Here is a 24199-nt window from a genome sequence, read left to right on the forward strand (position 1 = left end):
CTTAAAACAATCTTCCTGAAACTCTGTTCAAGATAGGATATGTGAAGGTTCCGATGGCTGTGTGCAGAGTATGTGTCATGCAAAGAGATTTTGAATATACTCATAGTGAAAGGTAGATTGAATGACCTCCCATTAATCCAGTTCTTATACGGGAGTCCTTGTGTCCTCATGTATCATACACATGACTCACAAGGGAGAATAGCATAAGTCTAGACACTGAACTCATCAGTGCTCATGGTATATGGGCATATTGAAGGAGTCAAGTGATATGGATCCATCCATGTGTAGACAAGAAATCTGCATGTTCACATAACACTAGCAAAGAAATGGAGAGGAGAATTCATAATAAGAATGTAGAACTTTTCAATATCTGAATGTATGAACTGCCAGAAAATGGTGGTCTCCTTTCTATTTAAATAACCAGGAAAAGCAGGATTCCACAGATGGGAGGTGTGTTTGAATCTTCCACCATTTTTCCCATGTGATTTTATAGAAGAATGAATATACTCAGTCTGTTTTTCCTTTGACTACTCAAAAAGTCTTCTCTTCCTAAGACAGACAGGTGTTTCTCAAGGTCCTAATGGAACTCCTTCTATTGCCTCCTCCCCATTATTACAAATGGATAAGGATGTAAAATTCTTTAGGAAATTATTGTATTTATGAGTACAGGAGTGTGTGCAGGAGTGTCTTCTTCCTAGTCTCTGAGTCTCTGGCCCACTTCCATCCCATCCCTTGGGCATCACAGGTTATCAATGAGAAGAGATCAGACCAGGTTGAGGGGGGTACACTGTGCCCACTCCTTTTTGTGTGTGCATTGCCTTAGATATCTATGAACATAATTGCTTGCTGGAATCAATTTCGGTGGTGATGAAGTGTTTATTGCCCTCCAGGGAAAGCTGTTCCCTATACTCGGAGCCCCAATGCTACATTGAATTGGGCTCCTGCTTCTTAATTCTTGCTCTTCTTCAGTCTTTGTGGAAGCAGAGAGAGACAAGTTGAGTGAGAGATATCCATGATCTTTGCATGTTGGGGGAGAAGCGCTCTCCCTCTGGTTCGTAGAACATCACAGACTAGTCTAAGGTGGGACAGGAAAGGGCACAATGAGCTGTGGTCAAGAGCTTGTTATTGGGAAGGCTTCCTCCTATCCCACCCTGCATCCCCCCCACCATTCTGCCACCCAAGCAGGACCTTTTGTACAGCTGACAATCTCCCACCTCTATTCTCTGTCCCTCATCTCCAGCTTGCTTCCCACCAATGAAGTCCTGTCAATCTGCCCCCACCCTCCACCCACTCCCAGGCTCTCTGATCCTTTGGCCAACTCTTGACCACCTCTGCCCCATTTGGACTGTCAAAGGCCCTCCTTCACACACATAGCAGTCCCCCTCCCAGAGAGAGAATTGTCTGAGGGCAGGAGAAAAGGACTTTGCCCAGCCTGCTACCTACAAGGGTCAGGAAACGTTGAAGGAGAGCCCAAATGGAGTCAGTTCTGAGTCATCCCAATTTCACAAGTGGAGAAGCCAAGGGATTGTGCTCAGGCTCATCTTGGGGGCTGTCCATCCCCTTTTGACCCAAAGGCCAGGGGAGTGATTGGTCCCTCTCCTAGGCCAGGTTGAAGTCTGAAGCCTGCCAGCATCCCTAGCTCTGAGGGAAATTTCTTCAGCAGCTGTGCTGGAGTAGCTTGCAGGGAATTTGGGCCACTTTAGCTTGGCTCCCAGTGGAAGCAGAGCCCAGGAGATGAAAGGCAGCTACCCTGGCAGGCTCCCAGGCCGTCTTTGACCCTTTGCTGTCTGTGTGAGCCTTGGCCAAGCCCCTGCCTTACTTCTTGACTTCACAGTGTCCCTGAGCCCCCCCGCCCCCAGCCACACGTGCCCCCCTCCTGCGGGGCTGTGACAGGTCTGGAGGAACCAGTCCTGGACCTTTTCCCTGCCCTGGGAGCTGTCCCAGGTCCTCAGCTTGTGCTCCCTGCTCACAGGTCTCCCAGCTCAGGCAGCTGAGGCTGGGCTGGGCTTTGGGCGGGTCCCCGCATCTGTCTCCTGTGCAGTATCCATGCTCAGCCAGAGGGGGAGCCGTAGCCTAGCGGAGCTGAGCCCTGGGCTAGGCGCCCCTCCCCCGCTCAGAGCTGATGGCCAGTGATGCCAGCGCCTGGACATTCTGCAGGGCTCCTGCGTCAACTCCCTCCCTCCTCCATCGGCCCCCAACGGGCATCACCCGCCCACCCGCCTGGCCTCAGCTCCTCTCGCGCCACCCCCACCCCCGTCCGGCTCCGCCGCGTGGGCTTCCAGGCGGCTCCCCACGCACCCACTGCGGCTCATCTCCTCGCTCCCACCTTTGCTGCTGCAAGTGGCCTGGTGCGGGGCTGTTACACACTGTGGCCATCACGGGAGCCCGGCATGGACGGAGGGAGGCACAGGCACCGTTATTGCTGCCCGGGCCCCTCTGCTGTGTGTCCACACGTCCCTGCGTCAGCCCTTCAAAAGCCCACCCCATTGGGCCCGCTGGGTTCTGGTGCACGAGGCCTCCAACATGGCCGCTGCCCAATCTAGGGGCTTCTGGGGGGCTGTAAGGGGACCCGATAAGGAATCAGCAATCCCTAGAGAGCACGCGGGAGTGCTCAGATCTCAATAGCATGGGAATGCCGCAGAGAATTCAGAATACCATTCTTCAGGAGACCCTCCTCTCATATTCCAGTCTAGGGCTGGGCAGGGCCAATGGGGGAGCACTCATTCAGGCTCAATAAGCAAAGAAGGGAAGCTCACCGAGGAGGAGAGATGTCTGACTCTTCCACCATCGCATTCCATAGGAATGAATATTGCCAGCCTGTGTTGCCTTGGGTTGCCATGACTCTTCTGCCTCAGTCAGGCATGTGTATCTGAAAGTGCCTCTGTGGGCCGCCTTTGGGCTTCTGCCACCGTAACTGCCAATGGATGGGGATGACAACATTTTATGGAGTGATTTGGGGGAACAAGAATTTGCATGTGAGCATGGCAGTGTCTTCTCTGGGTGTGTGGCTGGCTGAGGGGCTGGGTGGGGTTCATGTGGGAGTATCCCATGCTGCACTGCAACATTTGTTGGATCCATGGTAGCAGGTTGGAAGATGTCAGGTTGGAGTGGAGACACCTTCTGCTTTGTGCTTTCTTTTAGATTTCTGTTAACTAGAGTATTTGTAGGAATAAGGGTGGGCCTATTAAGAAGGGCCTTTAGCCTTCCTGGGAGGATGCTCTCTCATATCCCTGGCCCCATGTTTACAAATAACTGCACTGGACTCCTGCTTCAGGCCTCATCTTTGTCTTCAGGCTGTTGGCAACAGAGAGACAATGTCAAAGAGAGACTGTCCATAACGTTGACCTCTGCAGGTTGTAGTAGAAGCCTTCTCCCCTGCTTGGAAGAACTTCCCAGATTAGCCTGGGTGGGAAATGTAGGGGCCGATGAGGTCTAGAGCAGGGATTGTGATTCAGCAGGCTTCCATCCCCACCCTGATTTCCCCTGGAACCCTTCTGCAGCCCAAGCAGGTTCCTTTAAACAGCTTGCAATTCCCACCTTTGTTCAGTCTGTGATCTCCACTTTCCCTGTGATTATTGAAAGCCCAGAAGCCACTCAGCCCATGTCTACCAAGTCTATGTACGTCCCTGTCACTCCATGGTACCCCTCCTTGCCCATGTACCCCATTTTCTTAATGCACAAGATAACTCCCTCAGCAGCTCATAATCTAGAGGAGGAATTCTCTGAGACCAGAAACATGGACCTTGCCTAGGCTTCTACCTCTACATCCAAGGATCTTGTTCATGGAGGGTCCAGAAATCACGAGGGGGTGAGAAGATCCCTGATTTCCTAAATGAAAGAAATTCTGGCAAGGTCTCACCTACACCAGCCTTTTCCAAAGCCCCTTATCACTTGATCTCTTCTCCATGACTGAAGACTCCCAGAAGTCCTGGCTCTATGGGTAATGTCTCCACCTGATTCTCATGGAACCTGAGTCCATGAAGCTTGGATCTCAGAAGAGTTAGCTGCCAAGATGTAATCCATCTAGCTTGGCAGACAAGAGTTCGGCACTCTGAACCTGCATTTCCCCTCCTGGCTGCACTGTAACCCTTGTTCAAACCCCTTCCCTTTTGACTTCACTTAGCCTTTTTAATTAAAGGAGAAGGTTGAACCAGATGACCTCTCAGGTCTCTCCCAGCCTCCAGGCCACCCAAATCTCCAAGCCCCTTCAGAGTCCTTTCCTACATCCTTCCCCAGCTCCAGTCACCCAGTCAAAGCCTCCTTGCTCTATGACAACAACACTACCAGTCTAAAGTTATTCAACACAAGATCTATGATTTCAGCCTAGAATATTGCCCATGGGTTTCCTGGGCCTTCCTGTTCTGAGCCACAGGTGCCCCCAGGCTACAGGGACTGTCTCACCTCAGAATGGAAAGCCACAGTCCTGGGGTGACCAGTAGGAATAATTTCTTTCCCTTGGGACTGGATTCAGCAGTCTGTTGATTGTGTTTCCTGATAACTTTTCTGACAAGTGAATTTCAGGGTGAACTTTGGGTAAATTCCCAGAATTCTCTCCCCTCTTAGACATCCATTAGCAGCCCTAGGAGGACAAGCAGACAAGAAAAGGTGAGTCCAGTCCAGCCAGAGCCTTGTCTTTTAAACCTCTCCTAGCTGATACCTGGTTAGCAGTGAAGTCAGTGCCCACCTTGATCAGGCAGTGGTACTTCTTCCAACAACCCTACCCCACTTTGAATGGTCTCCCACTGAGTTTCTTTCTAATCTCTCTGCCAGCAGTCATTGCTCCTCTAACTCCAATATTCTCAGGCTTCATTTTTCGGTCCCAGCCTCCTTTTCCCCTCCCTTATCAACAATGCTGGAAAGCAGCACTTAGGGTTTGGGATTTTTCAGGTGGGTGGGGGGAGATGGAGATTCCTTACTTCTGCTGCTTCCAGGGAGTCTGGCAGAGAGGGAGACTGTGATGTATGGACAGATCCCCTGGGCTTTCTCTATCCCTACACCTCTCCTGCCTCGTATAAGCCCACCCCTTCCAGACAGCATATTATGATATAATGGGGGTCTTTGTTTCATCAGACTTTTCTCAACAGGGGAATCTCTTCATCTCCACCTTCTCATTCCTGCTCTGGATGTCTCGTTGTTTGGTTCTCTCATTCCCATATACAGGAAGTTCAGGCCCATTTCATTGATGTATTTGTTCTCTACATTCCTATGACTCTGGAGTCTCTAATTTATTTTATAACAGAACATTTGTGTGTATAAAAATGTAGAGAATGTATGACATCTGTGTAATGAGGACAGAGAACATATTCAGGGTTCCAAGACCTGCGGCTACCCTGTCCTTATTCCTCTCTAGCATTAGTTATACTGGTTCTATTATTTCATGTGCATGACTGACATACCCTGGGTCCTCAAAAATATAAGCAAACATCTTTATTATCCTAAACCTCAATGTCTAGGCGAACTGAGATTCTCTCTGTATTTCTATATATCTACATATATTCTCTGTTATAGATAGATAGAAAGAGTTTTTGTCTTCCTCTGAATCATATATGGGCTCTTCTCCCTCTCTGTATACCTGAAAGGCTTCTCCTTCCTCTGCCCCTGGGCTGGGCTCCTATTGGTGTCCACAGACAGTGTCTTATTGTTCACATATGGGAGTAAAGAGGGAATATGTGGACCACAGGAAGAGCAATCTAGGTGGAATCAGCTGTCACCAGTGCAGGACTCATATATGATATAAGCTACCCGAGAGCACATGTATGTGAACAAGGAGAAGCACACTTGAATAATCAAATGGCACTTCCCAAGGGAGAATACAGTGAATCTCTGCACCCCAAATACAAGAGTTTTCATACTAATTGGCTCTACATATCACACAGGGAGTCATTAATGCCTAGAAAGGACAGGTCAGTGCTGAATTCTGCACACTAAGATGGTATAGAGGAGAATTCCTATTATGAATCTATAAAGAGAATACAGCAATAACAGAATAAATGGGTGAAGAGAGAAAGGCTGAATGCTGCTCCATGTTTAAATAAGCAGATAAACAGGGATCTTGATCAGGGGATGATATATGTAAGCCGTACTACTGACCTCTTCTTTGGGATTTTCCAAAGGAATCAACGTGCTCAACTGCTTTCTCCTTTGGCTTTCTCATCTCTTCTTGTATTTCAGGCAGCTGTTTCTGAAAGCCCTTTTATTACTCCTGTTTAGTCTTCTCTCCAAGATTCCTGAAGCATATCAATGAAATGTTTTTGAAATGATTAAATTGACGGGTACAGGAGAGTGTGTATATCTGGTGTGAAAATCTGTATCTATGTCTGTGTCAGTGTGAACATTTGTGTTTGGGTCTTCTGCCTTCTCTCCCATCCCTTGTGGATGGATCCTTGGTTAGACAGTAGTGAGGATTTATGTAGATCCCAAGCCCATTCCTTGGGTTGGGTTTTCCCTTAAGAATTTCATTTACTACACAGTAATTGCTGGAGTGAGTTTTGGGCTTGTTGATAATATGCTTAAAATTAAAACTGTCCTGCGGAAAAGTTGCCCTCAAATATATCTGGTCCCATTTGTCCTTTCAAATTGGGGCTGGGTTATTGCTTCTGGCCTCATCTTTCCCTCTTCAAACTTTTTGGAATCAAGGAGACAATATTAGTGAGAGATGTCCTTGAGCTCATCACTTAAAGAGGGGGCTAAAGTCCTCTTCCTGTTTGCAATAGCCCCACAGACTGGTTCAGTGAGGCCATAGAAATGTCACAAGTGCACTGATTTAGGGGCAAGGAGAACCCTTCAAACAACTCAACAGTTCCCAACTTTATTCAATTAATGATCTTCACGTTCCATGTAATTACTGAAATCCCAAATGGCACTGAAATGATGAGTACCACCAAGCCTTTCTTGATCCCTATTCCTTTCATGATACCCATCTATGACCAATCTCTCTACCCCATTCCTCCTGTCCAAGAACTCCTTCAACATGATGAGACCGCAGAGGAGGAATTCTCTGAGATCAGCAAGATGGACCTTCACTGAACTTTTACCTCTAAATCCAAGGAATATGTTCAAAGAGGTTCCAGAAATTTATGAGTGTGACGGACAAATCCCTGTATTCCTAAATGAAAGATATTCAGGGTAGGTCACTTCTCCACTAGGTTGATCCAAAACCCCTTACTTGACCACTTCTCTTCTATGGTTGAAGACTCCCAGAAGACCTGGCTCTATGGCGTATTTCTCTATCCGATTCTGAGGCAACCAGAGTCCATGAAGCTTGGCTCTCAGAAGAGGTAGCTGCCAAAATGTAAGCCAGCTTGCTTGGTAGACAAGAGGATCCTGGACTCGGGACCTGCGTTTGCCCGTTCCCTTCCTGGCTGTGTAACCTAGACCAAACCCATCCCCTATTCTTCACTTCATGTAACCCTTTCTGTCAAAAGATTTGGTTGGGGGTTGGGAACGAAAAGAAAATGATCTGTTTCCAATGAATAATGTATGAAAATGACAAAATAAAAATGTTTTAAAAACAAACAAAAAAAATTAGGTTGGACAACATGACTTCTGATATCCCTTCCAGCCTCCAGCCTCAAATCTACAAGCCCCTTCTGACTCCTCTCCATCATTGCCTCTCCATCTCCCTTCACCCAAACAGCCTCCTCCCTCTATGACAAAAACGCTGCCAGTCTAATGGTTTTTGGTGAGCCAGGCCTCATCCAACTAGTTTAGGCAATGTTCTATGCCTAAAGTCTACCATAGCCCATGGTTCTCCCTGGACCTTCCTCCTGAGCCACAGGTGTCACCCCTTCCTACTGGGACTGTCTCACCTCCGAATGGAAAGCTGTTGTTCTGGAGGGACTAGTAGGGATATTATCTTTCTTTTGAGTCAGGATTCAGCAGTCTGTGGCTTCTATTTCCTCACCACTTCTCTGCCAATTGATCCTCAGAGTTGCTTTTGGGTAGATTTCTGGACCTCTCTCCCCTCTCAGACATCCATTAGCGGCCCTAAGGGGACAAGCAAATAAGAGAAGATGAGTTCTGGCTTGCCAGACCCTCCCCTTTTTAATCCCTCTAATCAGAGATGTGGTGAGCAGTGATGTCAGTGTCCACCTTGGTGAGGCAGAGGTCCTTCTCCCCAAAACCCTGCCCCAATCTCCATGGTCTAGCAATGGGAATCCCACTAAATTCTCTGCCAGAAATCAGTGCCCCTCTCACTCCAACCCTCTCAGGCTCCATTTCCATTCCATCATTCTCCCTTCCTGCCTCCTTTTCCATTTCCTCACCATCAATGCTACAAGGGACCCCAAGGGGTTGGGCTTATACAGGAGGGTGCTGGGAGATGGAGGTTCCTTACTTCTGCTCTCTCCAGGGAGTCTGTCAAGGAGGGAGATGACTATAGTGACTGTGAAGGATGAGCAGAGCGCCAGGGCTGTATCTATCCCTACACCTCTGCTGCCTCTTATGACCCTGCCCCCTCCAGTCAGCATATTATGATGTAATGGGGTCTTTGTGTCATCAGACTATTCTCATCAGGGGGATCTCTGCATCTCCGTCTTCCCTTCCTACTTGGAAGATATCTCAGTATTTGTCTCTATATCCCTATATACAGAGAGATCCAGCCTATTTCATTGATATATCTATTCACTACATTCCTATGACTCTGGAGTCTCTCACATAATATGTAAAGGAACATTTGTGTGCATGAGAATTCAGAGAATATATGACATCTCCTGTATCTGAGGAGAGAGAATATATTCACATATGTAAGACCTCAGGCTGCCCCCTCCTTATTCCTCTCCAGAATTACTAATAAGTGTTCTAGCAATTCATTTCCAGGTCTTACACTTCCTCTGTCCTCACAACCCCCAGCAATCATCCCTTATCCTCCTCCTTCCTGTCTAGGCACTCACAGATTCTCTGTATTCATTCCTATATATTGACATATATTCTCTCCAGATAGATAGACAGACAGATAGACAGATAGATAGCCAGACAGATAGATAGAGCTTTATCTTCCTTTCTCTGATTTATATGTAATTTCTTCTCTCTGTATACCTGTAAGGATTCAGCTTCCCCTCCCCTTGGGATAGACTTTGGGTGATGTCCATTGATGCCCACAGACAGTGTCTCATTCCTCACATATGAGGAATCTAGATAGAATCAGTTCTCACCAGTACAGGACTCATTATAGATAAATGGTACCTGGGAACTCACATAAGTGAACAAGAACTACAATTGCATAATGATATGTCACTTCCCAAGGGAGAATACAGTGAATTTATATTCCCCAAATATAGGTGTTTTCATACTAATTGGCTCCATAGATCACAAAGGGAGTCATTAATGCCTAGAAAGGACTCGTCAGGGCTGTATTCTGGACACGAAGGGAATGTAGAGGAGAATTCCTAATATGAATCTATAAAGAGAACAAAGCAATACCGGAATATATGGGGGAAAGGAGAATGCCTGAGTGCTCCTCTATGACTAAATAACCCAAAAAGACAGGGATCCTGCCCAGGGCATGATAGTTCTGAGCCTTCCACTGACCTCTTCCATGGGATTTAACATAGGAATCAAAGTGCTCAACTCCTTTCCCCTTTCGCTTCCTCAATTTTCCTCCTAACTCAGGTAGGCCCTTTTGACACCCCCTTTTGTCTTCTCGTCATGATTTCTGAAGGATATCAATGAATATATTTTTGAGACAATTGCATTTAGGGGTAGAGCAATTCATGTGAATCTGGTATGAAAGTCTTTATTCATCTCTATGTCAGTGTGAATATTTGTGCCTGTGTTTCCAGCCTTCTCTCCCATCCCTTGTTGGATGGAGACAGTAGTGGGGCTTTATGTAGACTCCACACCCATTTTTTGTGTTGGGTTTTCCCTTAAGAATTTTATTTACTACAGTAATTTCTGGAGTGAGTTTGGGGTTGTTGATAACATGCTTGTAACCCTCCTCGGGAAATTGTCCTCATATATTCCTGGTCCTATTCTGGGCTGGTGCTTCTGGTCTCATCTTTCCCTCTTCAGCCTCTTTAGAATCATGGTTACAATGTTAGTGAGAGATATCTTTGAGCTGTTCTCTTCAAGATGGGGCAAATCCACTCTTCCTCTTTGGGATAGCCACACAGACTGGTTCAATGAGCCAATGGAAGTGTCACATTTGCCCTGATTGATGGGCTGTTAATTTAGGCTTCCATCCTGACCCTTCTTTCCCCAAGGACCCATCTCCTGCCCAAGCAAGTTCCTTTAAACAACTCAGAATTCCTACCTTTATACTATTTGTAATCTCCATATTGCATTTGATTATTGATAGCCCAAATTCACTCAATTCATATCTACCAAATATTTCTTTATCCCTTTCAAGCCATGTTACCCCCTATTTCCCCATCTCTACCCCATTCTTAATGTCCAAGAACTCCTTCAGTAGCTTAGACTCCAGAGGAAGAATTCTTAGAGATCACCAAGGAGGACCTTTCCTAAGCTTTTACCTACATATCCCAGGAAAATGTTCAAAGTGGGTTCCGAAGTAATTAGGGGCATGGGCAATTCCCTACATTTCTAAATGGTAGAAATTCAGGGAAAGGCACTTCCACTACTAAGTGTTTACCCAAGGCTGATCCAATGCCCCTCAGGGGCTTGAATGGCCCCTCAACTGATCTCTTCTACATGACTGAAGACTCTCAGAACTCCTGGTTCTATGGGGTATTTATCCATCTACTTCTCAGGGAGCCCATACAGGGAACCTGAGTCTATGAGTCTTGGCTCTGAGAAGTGGTAGCTGCCAAGATATAAGCCAGCTAGCTTGGCAGACAAGAGAGTTCAGTACTCTGAACCTGGATTTGCCCCTCCTGGCTGTACTGTAACCCTGATCCAAACCCCTCCCCCATTGACTTCACTTAGCCTTTCTATCAAATGAGGTCCGTACAGATGAGCTCTGAGATCTCTTGTACCCACCAGGCAAACAAACCTACAATGCCCTTCATACTCCTGTCCTACATCCTTCCCCAGCTCCAGTCACTGAGTCATACAGCCTCCTCCCACTATGACAAAACAGTACCAGTCTAAAGCCTTTTGGTGGGCCAGCCTCCATCCAGCTAGTTCAACACACATTCTATGCTTTAAGCCTAGAATATACCCCATGGGTTTCCCTGGGCCTTCCTGTCCTGAGCCACAGGTGCCCCCCTCAAAAGTCCCTGTGGGACTGTCTCACCTCAGAATGGAAAGCTATGGTTCTGGTGGGAGCAGCAGGGATCTTTTCCCTTCTTTGCACTGGATTCAGCAGTCTGTGGCTTGTGTTTCGTGACCACTTTCCTGATTACTGCTTCTCAGGATGTTCTTAGGCAAGTCCTGGTTTCTCTGGTTTCTCAGACAAGCATTCCCAGCTCTAAGAGGAAAAGCAGACAAGTGGAAATGAGTCTAGGCTAGACAGACCCTGTTTCCTGCTGACACCTGATTGGAAGTGATGTCAGAGCCCACCTTGATCAGGAAATGGTCATTCTCCCAACCACCCTGCTCCAAGTCTAGTCTCTATTATTTCTCACTGGGCATCCCACTCACATCTCTGCCAGGAGTTAGTGCCCCTCTAAACCCCACACTCGGGGTCCATTTGCCCTCTACCTTTTCCTCTCCCCAGTTCCTTTTTGTCTCCCCTCCACAAGAGGCTCCCAGGTGCCTAGGCCAAGGTGTGGTTTGCAGAGGGAGAGGGAATGTGGGGCTCTCTTACTTCTGCTGTCTAGTGAGACTATCAAGGAGAGAGATGACCACAGGACCTTGACAGACAGAGACCCTGGACTGACTGTTTCAATATGTTTGCCCCACTCTCCCTTTATTACCCCTCCTAGTCAGCGTACTATGATGTAATGGAGTCTATGTGTCCTCACACTATTCCTGGCAAGGCTTTCTCTGCATTTTTCCCTTCACTTTGTGCTCAAGAGCCCTCAGTGATTGGCTGTATAAGCCTATATACACAAAGAGCAGGCCCATTTCATTTATATAGCAACATAATCTCTTCATTCCTGTCTCTAGATTCTGATCCAGAGGATACTTATGTCAAAACGAAATATTTCATATCTCCCATTGATGAGAACCGTTAATAAAGAAACCACAAGATACGTTCTGTCTTCCTTTCACTTCATTCCAAGCCAGGAAATTTCAGATATTCATTCTATCCCCTCCTTTATTATCTTTAGTTTTTGTATTGCCCCATCCACCTCATCCATCATTCTCTCTGTTGCTATGGATATGAATATTCCCACTTTACCCCTCTAGTCTTATGTATGTGTATGTGTGCCTACATCCTTATTCCCTCTCCCTGAACATATATGTAGGATTACCTTCTCTCCTCTCTATACAAGATTTCTCCTCTCAGCTCCCTAAATGCTTAAAACAATCTTCCTGAAACTCTGTTCAAGATAGGATATGTGAAGGTTCCCATGGCTGTGTGCAGAGTATGTGTCATTCCAAGAGATTTTTAATATACTCATAGAGGAAGCTAGATTGAATGACCTCCCATTAATCCAGTTCTTATACGGGAGTCCTTGTGCCCTCATGTATCATACACATGACTCACAAGGGAGAATAGCATAAGTCTAGACACTGAACACATCAGTGCTCATGGTATATGGGCATATTGAAGGAGTCAAGTGATATGGATTCATCCATGTGTAGACAAGAAATCTGCATGCTCACATAGGCAAAGGAGTGGAGAGGAGAATTCATAATAGGAATGTATGAGGGGAACATATCAATATCTGAATGTATGGACTGACAGAAAATGGTGGCCTCCATCAAGGCCATGGTAGGCCGGGTGTCTCAACTGGGGGATGTGTTCTAATTTTGCACCATCTTTTTTTCGATGTGATTTTACATAATAATGAATACACTAAGCGTGTTTTTCCATTGGCTACCCTAAAAATCTTCCCATCCTAATAGTCATAGGAACCCCTACTATTGCCTCCTCCCCATTATTATGAATGAATATGGATGTAAAATTCTTTAGGAAATGATTGTATTTATGAGTACAGGAGTGTGTGCAGGAGTGTCTTCTTCCTAGTCTCTGAGTCTCTGGCCCACTTCCATCCCATCCCTTGGGCATCACTGGTTATCAACTAGAAGAGATCAGACCAGGTTGAGGGGGGGTACACTGTGCCCACTCCTTTTTGTGTATGCATTGCCTTAGATATCTATGAACAGAATTGCTTGCTGGAATCAATTTCGGTGGTGATGAAGTATTTATTGCCCTCCAGGGAAAGGTGTTCCCTATACGCTGAGCCCCAATGCTATATTGAATTGGGCTCCTGCTTCTTAATTCTTGCTCTTCTTCAGTCTTTGTGGAAGCATAGACAAGTTGAGTGAGAGATATCCATGATCATTGCATGTTGGGGGAGAAGCGCTCTCCCTCTGGCTGGTAGAACATCACAGACTAGTCTAAGGTGGGACAGGAAAGGGCACAATGAGCTGTGGTCAAGAGCTTGTTATTGGGAAGGCTTCCTCCTATCCCACCCTGCATCCCCCCCACATTCTGCCACCCAAGCAGTATCTTTCGTACAGCTGACAATCTCCCACCTCCATTTTTTGTCCATCATCTCCAACTTGCTTCCCACCAATGAAGTCCTTTCAATCTGCCCCCACCCTCCACCCACTCCCAGGCTCTCTCATCCTTTGGCCAACTCTTGACCACCTCTGCCCCATTTGGACTGTCAAAGGCCCTCCTTCACACACATAGCAGTCCCCCTCCCAGAGAGAGAATTGTCTGAGGGCAGGAGAAAAGGACTTTGCCCAGCCTGCTACCTACAAGGTTCAGGAAACGTTGAAGGAGAGCCCAAATGGAGTCAGTTCTGAGTCATCCCAATTTCACAAGTGGAGAAGCCAAGGGATTGTGCTCAGGCTCATCTTGGGGGCTGTCCATCCCCTTTTGACCCAAAGGCCAGGGGAGTGATTGGTCCCTCTCTTAGGCCAGGTTGAAGTCTGAAGCCTGCCAGCATCCCTAGCTCTGAGGGAAATTTCTTCAGCAGCTGTGCTGGAGTAGCTTGCAGGGAATTTGGGCCACTTTAGCTTGGCTCCCAGTGGAAGCAGAGCCCAGGAGATAAAAGGCAGCTACCCTGGCAGGCTCCCAGGCCGTCTTTGGCCCTTTGCTGTCTGTGTGAGCCCTGGCCAAGCCCCTGCCTTACTTCTTGACTTCACAGTGTCCCTGAGGCCCCCCCCCCAGCCACACGTGCCCCCCTCCCGCGGGGCTGTGACAGGTCTGGAGGAACCAGTCCTGGACCTTTTCCCTGCCCTGGGAGCTGTCCCAGGTCCTCAGCTTGTGCTCCCTGCCCACAGGTCTCCCAGCTCAGGCAGCTGAGGCTGGGCTGGGCTTAGGGCGGTTCCCTGCATCTGTCTCCTGTGCAGTAGCCATTCTCAGCCAGAGGGGGAGCCGTAGCCTAGCGGAGCCGAGCCCTGGCTAGGCGCCCCTCCCCCGCTCAGAGCTGATGGCCAGTGATGCCAGCGCCTGGACATTCTGCAGGGCTCCTGCGTCAACTTCCTCCCCCCTCCATCGGCCCCCAACGGGCATCACCCGCCCACCCGCGTGGCCTCAGCTCCTCTCGCGCCACCCCCCACCCACGTCCGGCTCCGCCGCGTGGGCTTCCAGGCGGCTCCCCACGCACCCACTGCGGCTCATCTCCTCGCTCCCACCTTTGCTGCTGCAAGTGGCCTGGTGCGGGGCTGTTACACACTGTGGCCATCCCGGGAGCCCGGCATGGACGGAGGGAGGCACAGGCACCGTTATTGCTGCCCGGGCCCCTCTGCTGTGTGTCCACACGTCCCTGCGTCAGCCCTTCAAAAGCCCACCCCATTGGGCCCGCTGGGTTCTGGTGCACGAGGCCTCCAACATGGCAGCTGCCCAATCTAGGGGTTTCTGGGGGGCTGTAAGGGGGCCCGATAAGGAATCAGCAATCCCTAGAGAGCACGCGGGAGTGCTCAGATCTCAATAGCATGGGAATGCCGCAGAGAATTCAGAATACCATTCTTCAGGAGACCCTCCTCTCATATTCCAGTCTAGGGCTGGGCAGGGCCAATGGGGGAGCACTCATTCAGGCTCAATAAGCAAAGAAGGGAAGCTCACCGAGGAGGAGAGATGTCTGACTCTTCCACCATCGCATTCCATAGGAATGAATATTGCCAGCCTGTGTTGCCTTGGGTTGCCATGACTCTTCTGCCTCAGTCAGGCATGTGTATCTGAAAGTGCCTCTGTGGGCCGCCTTTGGGCTTCTGCCACCGTAACTGCCAATGGATGGGGATGACAACATTTTATGGAGTGATTTGGGGGAACAAGAATTTGCATGTGAGCATGGCAGTGTCTTCTCTGGGTGTGTGGCTGGCTGAGGGGCTGGGTGGGGTTCATGTGGGAGTATCCCATGCTGCACTGCAACATTTGTTGGATCCATGGTAGCAGGTTGGAAGATGTCAGGTTGGAGTGGAGACACCTTCTGCTTTGTCCTTTCTTTTAGATTTCTGTTAACTAGAGTATTTGTAGGAATAAGGGTGGGCCTATTAAGAAGGGTCTTTAGCCTTCCTGGGAGGATGCTCTCTCATATCCCTGGCCCCATGTTTACAAATAACTGCACTGGACTCTTGCTTCAGGCCTCATCTTTGCCTTCAGGCTGCTGGCAACAGAGAGACAATGTTAAAGAGAGACTGGCCATAAGGATGACCTCTGCAGGTTGTAGTAGAAGCCTTCTGCCCTGCTTGGAAGAACTTCCCAGATTAGCCTGGGTGGGAAATGTAGGGGCCGATGAGGTCTAGAGAAGGGATTGTGATTCAGCCGGCTTCCATCCCTACCCCGATTTCCCCTAGAACACTTCTGCAGCCCAAGCAGGTTCCTTTAAACAGCTTGCAATTCCCACCTTTGTTCAGTCTGTGATCTCCACTTTCCCTGTGATTATTGAAAGCCCAGAAGCCACTCAGTCCATGTCTACCAAGTCTATGTATGTCCCTGTCACTCTAAGGTACCCCTCCTTGCCCATCTACTCCATTTTCTTAATGCACAAGATAACTCCTTCAGCAGCTCATACTCTAGGAGAGGAATTCTCTGAGATTAGAGAGATGGATCTTCTCTAGGATTCTACCTCTACATTCCAGGAAAATGTTCAAGGAGATACCAGAAAGTTTGAGGGAGATGAGAAAATCCCTGATTTCCCAAATGAATGAAGTTCAGGAAAGGTCACATCTACCCCAGTCTGATCCAAAATCCCTCATCATTTGGTCTCTTTTTTCTATCTGAAGATTCCCAGAAGTCCTGGCTCAATGCGGAATTTCTCCACCTGTTTCTGAGGCAACCTGAGTACATGAAGCTTGGCTCATGACCTCATGGACTTAGAACTGGATTTACCCCTTCCTGGTTATACTGTAACCTGGAACAAAACCCTGTCCTCCTCTTGGATTCACTTTGTCCTTTCTTTCAAATGAAGAGGTTGGACATGATTTTCTCTGAGATTTCTTCCAGCCTCCAGGCCCCCCAAACCTGTAAAAGTCCCTTCAGAGTCCTCTCCAATGTCACTTCCCAGTCCCTTTCCACCAGGCAATCAGCCTCTTCCTTCTATGACAACACTATTAATAATGCCTTTTGGTGTGAAATCTCTCATCCAGCTAATTCAGCCCATGTTCTATGGCAGAGGCCTCCCATAGCTCATGGGTCTCCCTGGATTTTCCTCCTGAGCCACAGATGCCCCCTCCCATGCTACAGAGACTGGCTTACTTCAGAATGGAAAGCAACGGTTCTAGGGGGACCAGCACGGATAATTTCTTTCCCTCGGACCTGGATTCAGCAGTCTGTCGCTTGTGTTTCCTGATGACTTTTTTGACAAGTGATCCTCAGGGTGCCCTTTGGGTAAATTTCTGGACCTCTTCCCCTCTTCAACATCTATTAGCAGTCCTCTGGGGACAAGCAGACAAGAGGAAAAGAGTTCAGTCGACCCAGACCCTCCCCTTTGTATCCTCTCCTAGCAGATACCTGGTGTGCAGTTATGTCAGTGCCCTCCTTGGTCAGGCAGTGGTTCTCCTTCGAACAACCTTACTCCAATTTGCATGGTCTCTCAAATGGTTTTCCCACTAACTAAGAGGAGTCATTACTCCTCTTACTCCAAATCTCTCAGGCTCCTTTTTCTGTCCCTGCCTTTTCCCCCCTCCCTCATCATCAATGCTATAAAGGGGCAATTAGAGGTTTGGAGTTTTCAAGAGGTTGAGGGCTGATGGAGATTCCTTATTTCTGCTCTCTCCAGGGAGCCTGGCAAAGAGGGAGACTTTGGTGGATTGCCAGAGCCCATGGGCTGTGTCTATCCCTATACCTAGGCTGCCTCTTATAATAAAGCTCCCTCCAGTCAGCATATTATGATGTATTGCAGTCTTTGTGTCATCAGACTATTCCCATCAGGGGAATCTCTTCATCTCCATCTTCCCATTCCTGCTCTGAAGGCTTCCATGTTAGGCCCTATAATCATATATACAGAAAGATCAGGCCCATTTCATTGATATATTTATTCTCTGCATTACTATGACTGGAGTCTCTAACATTTTAAAAAGGAACTTTTGTGTGTATGAAAATGCAGAGAATATATGGCATCTCCTGTGTTGTGATGACAGAGAATATATTCAGAATTCCAAGTCCTCTGGCAACCCTGCCCTTATTCCTCTCCAGTATTACTTATACTGATTCTATCAGTTCATTTTCATGATTTACACAATCCTGGGTCATCAGAAACCTCAGAATTATCTCTTCTCCTCCTCCTCTGCCATGTCTAGGCACTCACAGATTCTCTCTATTCCTACATATCTACATATATTCTCTTTTCATTGATAGATAAAGATTTGTCCTCCTCTGATTTATATATGGGCTCTCTTCTCTCCTCTCTGTATACCTGAAAGGATTCTGCTTCTCTCTGTGGGATGGGCTTTGGAAGACTCCTTTGGAGTCTACAGACAGTGTCTCATTCCTCACATATAGGAGTAAAGAGGGAATATGTGGACCACAGAAGAGGCATCTAGATGGAATCAGCTTTCACCAGTGCTGGATTCATATATAGAGAGTAGCAACCCGATGACTCATGTATGTAAAGAAGCACTACACTTGAATAATCATATGGTACACCCCAAGGGAGAATACAGTGAATCTCTGCACCCCAAATACAAGAGTTTTCTTACCAATTGGCTCCATAGATCACACAGGGATTCACTAATGCCTAGGAAGGACTGAATAGTAGTGAATTCTGGACACCCAAGGGGGTATACATGAGAATTCCTAAAATGAATCAATGAAGAGAACACAGCAATACCTGAATATATGGGGGAAGAGAGAATGGCTCAGTGCTCCTCCATGTCTAAATAATCTGAAAAGTCATGGATCCTGCTCAGGGGATGATAGATCCAAGCCTTCCACTGACCTATTCATTAGGATTTTACATATTAATCAAAATGCTCAAGTGTTTTCCCCTTTGGATTCCTCAGTTCTCCTCCTAACCAAGGCAGGTATTTCTCAATGCCTTTTTGGCACTCCATTTTAGTCTTCATGGTTCCTGAAGGATATCAATGAAAATTCTTTTTTAAACGATTGCATTTAGGGGTACAGCAGTGTGTAGGTAACTGGTGTCCAACCCTGTGTGTCAGTCTAAATATTTGTGTGTGTGTGTGTGTGTGTGTCCCCTGCCTTTTCTCCCATCCCTTGTTGGATGGATCCTTGGTCAGAAAGTAATAGGGATTTATGTTGATCCATCACTCATTTTTTAGGGTTTTCCCTGAAGATTTGTGTTCACTACAGTAATTGCTGGAGTGAGTTTTGGGCTTGTTGATAAAATGCTCATAGCACTCCTGGGGAAGTTGCCTTCAGATATTTCTGGTCCCATTTGTTCTTAAAAATTGGATTGACCTACTGCTTCTGACCTCAGCTTTCCCTCTTCAAACTTTTTGGAATGAGGGAGGCAATGTTAGTGAGAGATGTCCTTGAGCTGATCTCTTCAAGATGGGACAAATTCCCTCTTCATGTTTGAGGCAGCCCCACAGACTGGCTCAACAAAGCCATGGAAGTGGCACATTTGCCCTGTTCTAGAGGCTGTTAATTCAGGGCTTCCTTCCCCACCCTGATTTCCCCAAGGATACCTCTATAGCCCAAGGAGGTTCCTTTAAACAACTCACAATTCTCACCTTCATTCAGTTCATGTTCTTCACTATACATGTGATTATTGAAAGCCAAAATGGTACTGAACCCAAGTCTATGAAGTCTTTCTTGTTCCCCATTCCCTCCATGATATCCATCTATACCCATCTCTATGCCATTCCTAATGTCCAAGTACTCCTTCAACAAGTTGAGACTGCAGAGGAGGAATTCTCTGAGATCAGCAAGAGGAGCCTTGCCTAATATTTATCTCTAAATCCCAGGGAAATGTTCAAGGATCTTCCAGAAAGTATGAGTGGAATGTGCTAGTTTCAGTTCTACTAAATGAAAGAAAATCAGGGAAAGTCACTTCTCCAGAGACTGATCCAAACCCCTTACTTGATCTCTTCTCCCCCATGACTGAAGACTCACAGAAGTCCTGGCTCTATAGGGAATTTCTCCACCTCATTCTGAGGCAACCTGAGTGCAAGACGCTTGGCTCTCAGAAGAGGTAGCTGCCAAGATGTAAGCCAGCTAGCTTGGCAGACAAGAGGATCCTAGATGCAGGACCTGCTTTTCTCCCTTACGTTCATGGCTGTGTAAAATTGATCAAACTCCTCCCTTCTTATTCACTTCACTTAGCCCCTTCTGTCAAATGAGGACACAGAACAGGGTGACCTCTGAGATATAAGCTCCTTTAGACTCAAATCTACAAGCCCCTTTAGACTCCTCTCTGTCATTGCTTTTCCAGCTCCCTTCACCCAGTCAAACAGCCACCTCCTTTTATGACAGAAACACTGACACTCTAATGCTTTTTAAATGTCCAGCCATAGCTGGTTTTGATTAAAGCCTCCCATAGCCCATGCCTGTCCCTGAACCTTCCTCATGAAGCACAGGTTTCCCCCCATCCTATAGGGACTGCCTCACCTCAGAATGGAAAGCTGTTGTTCTGGAGGGATGAGCAGGGATCTTTTCTTTCTTTTGGAACTGGATTCAGCAGTCTGTGGCTTGTGTTTTGTGACCACTTTTCTGCCAACTGATCCTCAGAGTGGCTTTTGGGAAAATTTCTGGACCTCTCTCCCCTCTTACACACTCATTAGCAGCTCTATGGTGATAAGCAGACAAGGGAAGATGAGTTCTTCCTAGCCAGACCCTCCCCTTGTTAAACTCTCCAAGCAGAGACGTGGTAAGCAGTGATGTCAGTGCTCACCTTGGTGAGGTCCTTCTCCCAACAACCCTACCCCAATCTCCATGGTCTACCTATGGACATCCCACTAACCTCTGTGCCATCAGTCAGTGCCCCTCTCACTCCAATGCTCTCAGGCTCCATTTTCAATCCATCATTCCCCCTCTCTGCCTCCTTTTCCCCTCCGTCACATTCAATGCTACAAGGGGCCCCAAGGGGTTGGGTTTGTTTAGGAGGGTGAGGGGAGATGGAGGTTCCTTACTTCTGCTCTCTCCAGGGAGTCTTTCATGGAGGGAGATGACTACAGTGGCTTAGAAGGAAGGTCACAGCCCCAGGGCTGTCTCTATCCCTACACCTCTGCTGCCTCTTATAACTCTGCCCCCCATCAGCATTTTATGATTCAATCGGGTCTTTGTGTCATCAGACTATTCTCTGTAGTGGGATCTCTTCATCCCCCCCCCCTTCCCTTCCTGCTTGGGGACCTCAATGTGTGAGTGTATAACCCTATATACAGAAAGACCAGGCCCATTTCATTGATATATCTACTCTCCACATTCCTATGAGTCTGGAGTCTCTCACACAGTGTATAAAAGAACATTTGTGTGTATCGAAATGCAGAGAATGTATGAAACCTCCTGGTTATGAGGAAAGAGAATATATTCACATTTCTAAGTCCTCAGGCTGCCCCCTCATTATTCCTCTCCAGAATTACTTATTTCGGTTCTATCAGTTCATTTCCAGGTCTTACACATCCTGTGTCCTCACAGCCCTCAGCAATCATCCCTTCTCTCTCCTCTCTGTATACCTGAAAGGAATCAGCTTCCAGAACTCTCCCTGGGATGGGCTTTGGAAGACTCCTATTGGTGTCCACAGACAGTGTCTTATTCCTCATATATGACAGTAAAGAGGGAATGTACAGATCACAGGAAGAGGAATCTAGATGGAATCAGCTCTCACCAATGCAGGACTCATATAGAGATAGAAGCTACCTAAGGACTGATGTATATGAACAAGGAGAAGCATACTTGAATAATCATTTGTCACGTCCCAGGGGAGAATACAGTGAATCTCTGCATCCCAAATACAAGAGTTTTCATACTAATTGGCTCCATAGATCACACATGGAGTCTTTCATGCTTAGAAAGTACTGGTCAGTGCAGAATTCTGGACACCAAAAGGGTATAGATGAGAATTCCTAATATAAATTCATAATGGGAACACCGAAATACCTGAATATATGGGGGAAGAGAGAATGGCTGAGTGCTCGTCCACGTCTAAATAACCAAATAAATAGGGATCCTTCTCAGGGGATGATATATCTTAGCCTTCTACTGATCTTTTCCTTGGTATATTTCCAAAGGAATCAACCAGTACAACTCCTTTGCCTTTGGCCTCTTAATCTCTCCTTGTAATTCAGGCAGATTTTTCTCAAGGCCTTTTTGTCACTCCCGTTTAGTCTTCTCTCCAAGATTCCTGAAGAATATCAATGAAAAAAAATTTTAATGATTGAATTTAGGGGTACAGGAGTGTGTGTGAATCTGCTGTGAAATCATGCATCTATCTCTGTGTAGGTGTGAATATTTGTATGAGTGTGTCCTTCCTTCTTTCCATCCCCTTGGTCAGACAGTAGAGGATCCTTGGTCAGACAGTAGAGGGATTTATGTAGACCCAACACCCACATTTTGAGTTTTGTTTTCCCGTAAGTATTTTATTTACTACAGTAATTGCTGGAGTTTGGGGCTTGTTGATAAAATACTTAAAATTAAAGTTCCCCTTGGGAAGTTGCCTTTATATATTTCTGCTCCCATTTGTCCTTACAAATTGGCCTGAGTACTGCTTTTGCCCTCATCTTTTCCTCTTCAATCTTTTTGGAATCATGGAAACAATGTTAGTGAGAGATGCCCTTGAGCTGATCTCTTCAAGATGGGGCAAATCCCCTCTTCCTGGTCAGGATAGCCCCACAGACCGGCTCAATGAGGCCATGGAAATGGCACATTTGCCCTGATCTAGGGGTTGTTAATTCAGACTTGCTTCCCCACCCTGCTTTCCCCAAGGATCCTTCTATAGCAAAATGAGGTTCCTTTAAACAACTCAAAATTCCCACCTTCATTCAGTTCATGTTCTTCACTATCCATGTGATTATTGAAAGCCCAAATGGCACTGAACCCATGTCTACCAAGCCTTTCTTAACTCCCATTCCCTCCATGATACCTGTTCTTTGCCCTTCTCTATCCCATTCCTAATGTCCAAGTACTCCTTCAACAATTTGAGACTGCATGGGAAGAGACCTCTGATATCAGCAAGATGGACCTTGCCTAAGCTTTAACCTCTAAATCCCAGGGAAATGTTCAAGGAGCTTCCAGAAAGAAGGAGTGGGATGTGCAAATCCCTGGTTTTCAAAATGAAAGGAATTCAGAGAAGGTCACTTCTGCAGAGGCTGATCCAAACCCCTTACTTGATCTCTTCTCCTCCATGACTGAAGACTTAGAGAAGTCTTGGCTTTTTGGGGAATTTCTCCACATCATGCTGAGGCAACCTGAGTGCAGGATGCTTGGCTCTCAGAGGAGGTAGCTGCCAAGCTGTAAGCCAGCTAGCTTGGCAAACAAGAGGATCCTTAACTCGGGACCTGCTTTTGCCCCTTCCCTTCCTGGCTTTGTAAAATAGATCAAACTCCTCCCCTCTTCTTCACTTCACTTAGCCCTTTCTGTCATGTGAGGAGGTTGGACAAGATGAACTCTGAGATCTCTTCCAGGCTCCATTTGAGTCAAACCTACAAACCCGTTCCGACTCCTCTCTTACATTCCTCTGATGCTTCCTTCACCCAAACAACCTCCTCCCTCTATGACAAAAACACTGCCAGTCTAATGCTTTTTCATGGGCCAGCCCCCTTCCAGCTAGTTCAGCCCACGTTCTATGCCTAAAGCCTCCCAGGATCTCCCTAGATATTTGTCCTGAGCCACAGGTGTCCCCTGTCCTGCAGGGTCTGTCTCACCTCAGAAAGGAAAGCCGTTGTTCTGTAGGGATGAGCAGGGATCCTTTCTTTCTTTTGGGACTAGATGCAGCAGTCTGTGGCTTGTGTGTTGTGACCACTTTTCTGCCAACCGATCCTCAGAATGGCCTTTGGGCAAATTTCTGGACCCCTCTCCCCTCTCAGACATCCATTAGCAGCCCTAGGGGCACAAGCAGACAGGAGAAGATGAGTTCTGGCTTGCCAGACCCTCCCCTTTGTTAATCCCTCCAATCAGAGATGTGGTGGGCACTGACGTCACTGCCCACCTTGGTGAGGCAGAAGCCCTTCTCCCAACAACCCTACCCCAATCTCCATGGTCTAGCAATGGGAATCCCAGTAAGTTCTCTGACAGAAGTCAGTGCCCCTCTCACTGCAATACTCTCAGGCTCCATTTTCATTCCATCATCCCCTTTTCCTGCCTCCTCCTTTTCCCCTCCCTCACCATCAGTGCCACAAGGGGCCCCAAAGGGACTGGTCTAGTTCAGGTGGGTGAGAGGAGATAGAAATTCCTTACTTCAGTTCTCTCCAGGGAGTCTGTCAAGGAGGGAGATGACTACAGTGACTGTGATGGATGGCCAGAGCCCCAGGGCTGTCTCTATCCCTACACCTCTGCTGCCTCTTATGACCCTGCCCCCTCCAGTCAGCATATTATGATGTAATGGGGTCTTTGTGTCATCAGACTATTCTCATCAGGGGGATCTCTGCATCTCCCCCTTCCCTGCCTGCTTGGGAGACCTCAATGTGTGAGTGTATAACCCTATATACAGAAAGACCATGCCCATTTCATTGATATATCTACTCTCCACATTCCTATGAGTCTGGAGTCTCTCACACAGTGTATAAAAGAACATTTGTGTGTATCGAAATGCAGAGAATGTATGACATTACCTGTGTTATG

General features: G+C 47.1%; 2 long non-coding RNA genes across 10 annotated transcripts in view; both read right to left on the minus strand.

Annotated features, from left to right (window-relative positions):
- Positions 1-856: 856 nt before the first annotated feature.
- The window catches only part of LOC130453588 (uncharacterized), a 31866-nt gene continuing 8523 nt past the window's right edge, over positions 857-24199 (minus strand). For 2 of the 9 annotated variants that reach the window (XR_008914693.1, XR_008914690.1), the window contains 6 exons: positions 23284-23461; positions 21521-21764; positions 20033-20210; positions 16718-16896; positions 15086-15481; positions 13193-13407 (listed from right to left, as the gene is read on the minus strand). This is a non-coding gene — a long non-coding RNA (uncharacterized LOC130453588). The other 7 variants (XR_008914697.1, XR_008914692.1, XR_008914695.1 and 4 more) reach the window with 7 other exon arrangements.
- LOC130456161 (uncharacterized) lies at positions 3386-11843 on the minus strand. Its single transcript, XR_008914704.1, has 6 exons — positions 11705-11843; positions 11192-11365; positions 7809-7986; positions 6091-6227; positions 4402-4579; positions 3386-3402 (listed from the first exon to the last, which is right to left on the minus strand). It is a non-coding gene; the product is annotated as an uncharacterized LOC130456161 (long non-coding RNA).

Source organism: Monodelphis domestica, chromosome X (genome assembly GCF_027887165.1).
Source record: "Monodelphis domestica isolate mMonDom1 chromosome X, mMonDom1.pri, whole genome shotgun sequence".
NCBI classification, from domain to species: domain Eukaryota; kingdom Metazoa; phylum Chordata; class Mammalia; order Didelphimorphia; family Didelphidae; genus Monodelphis; species Monodelphis domestica.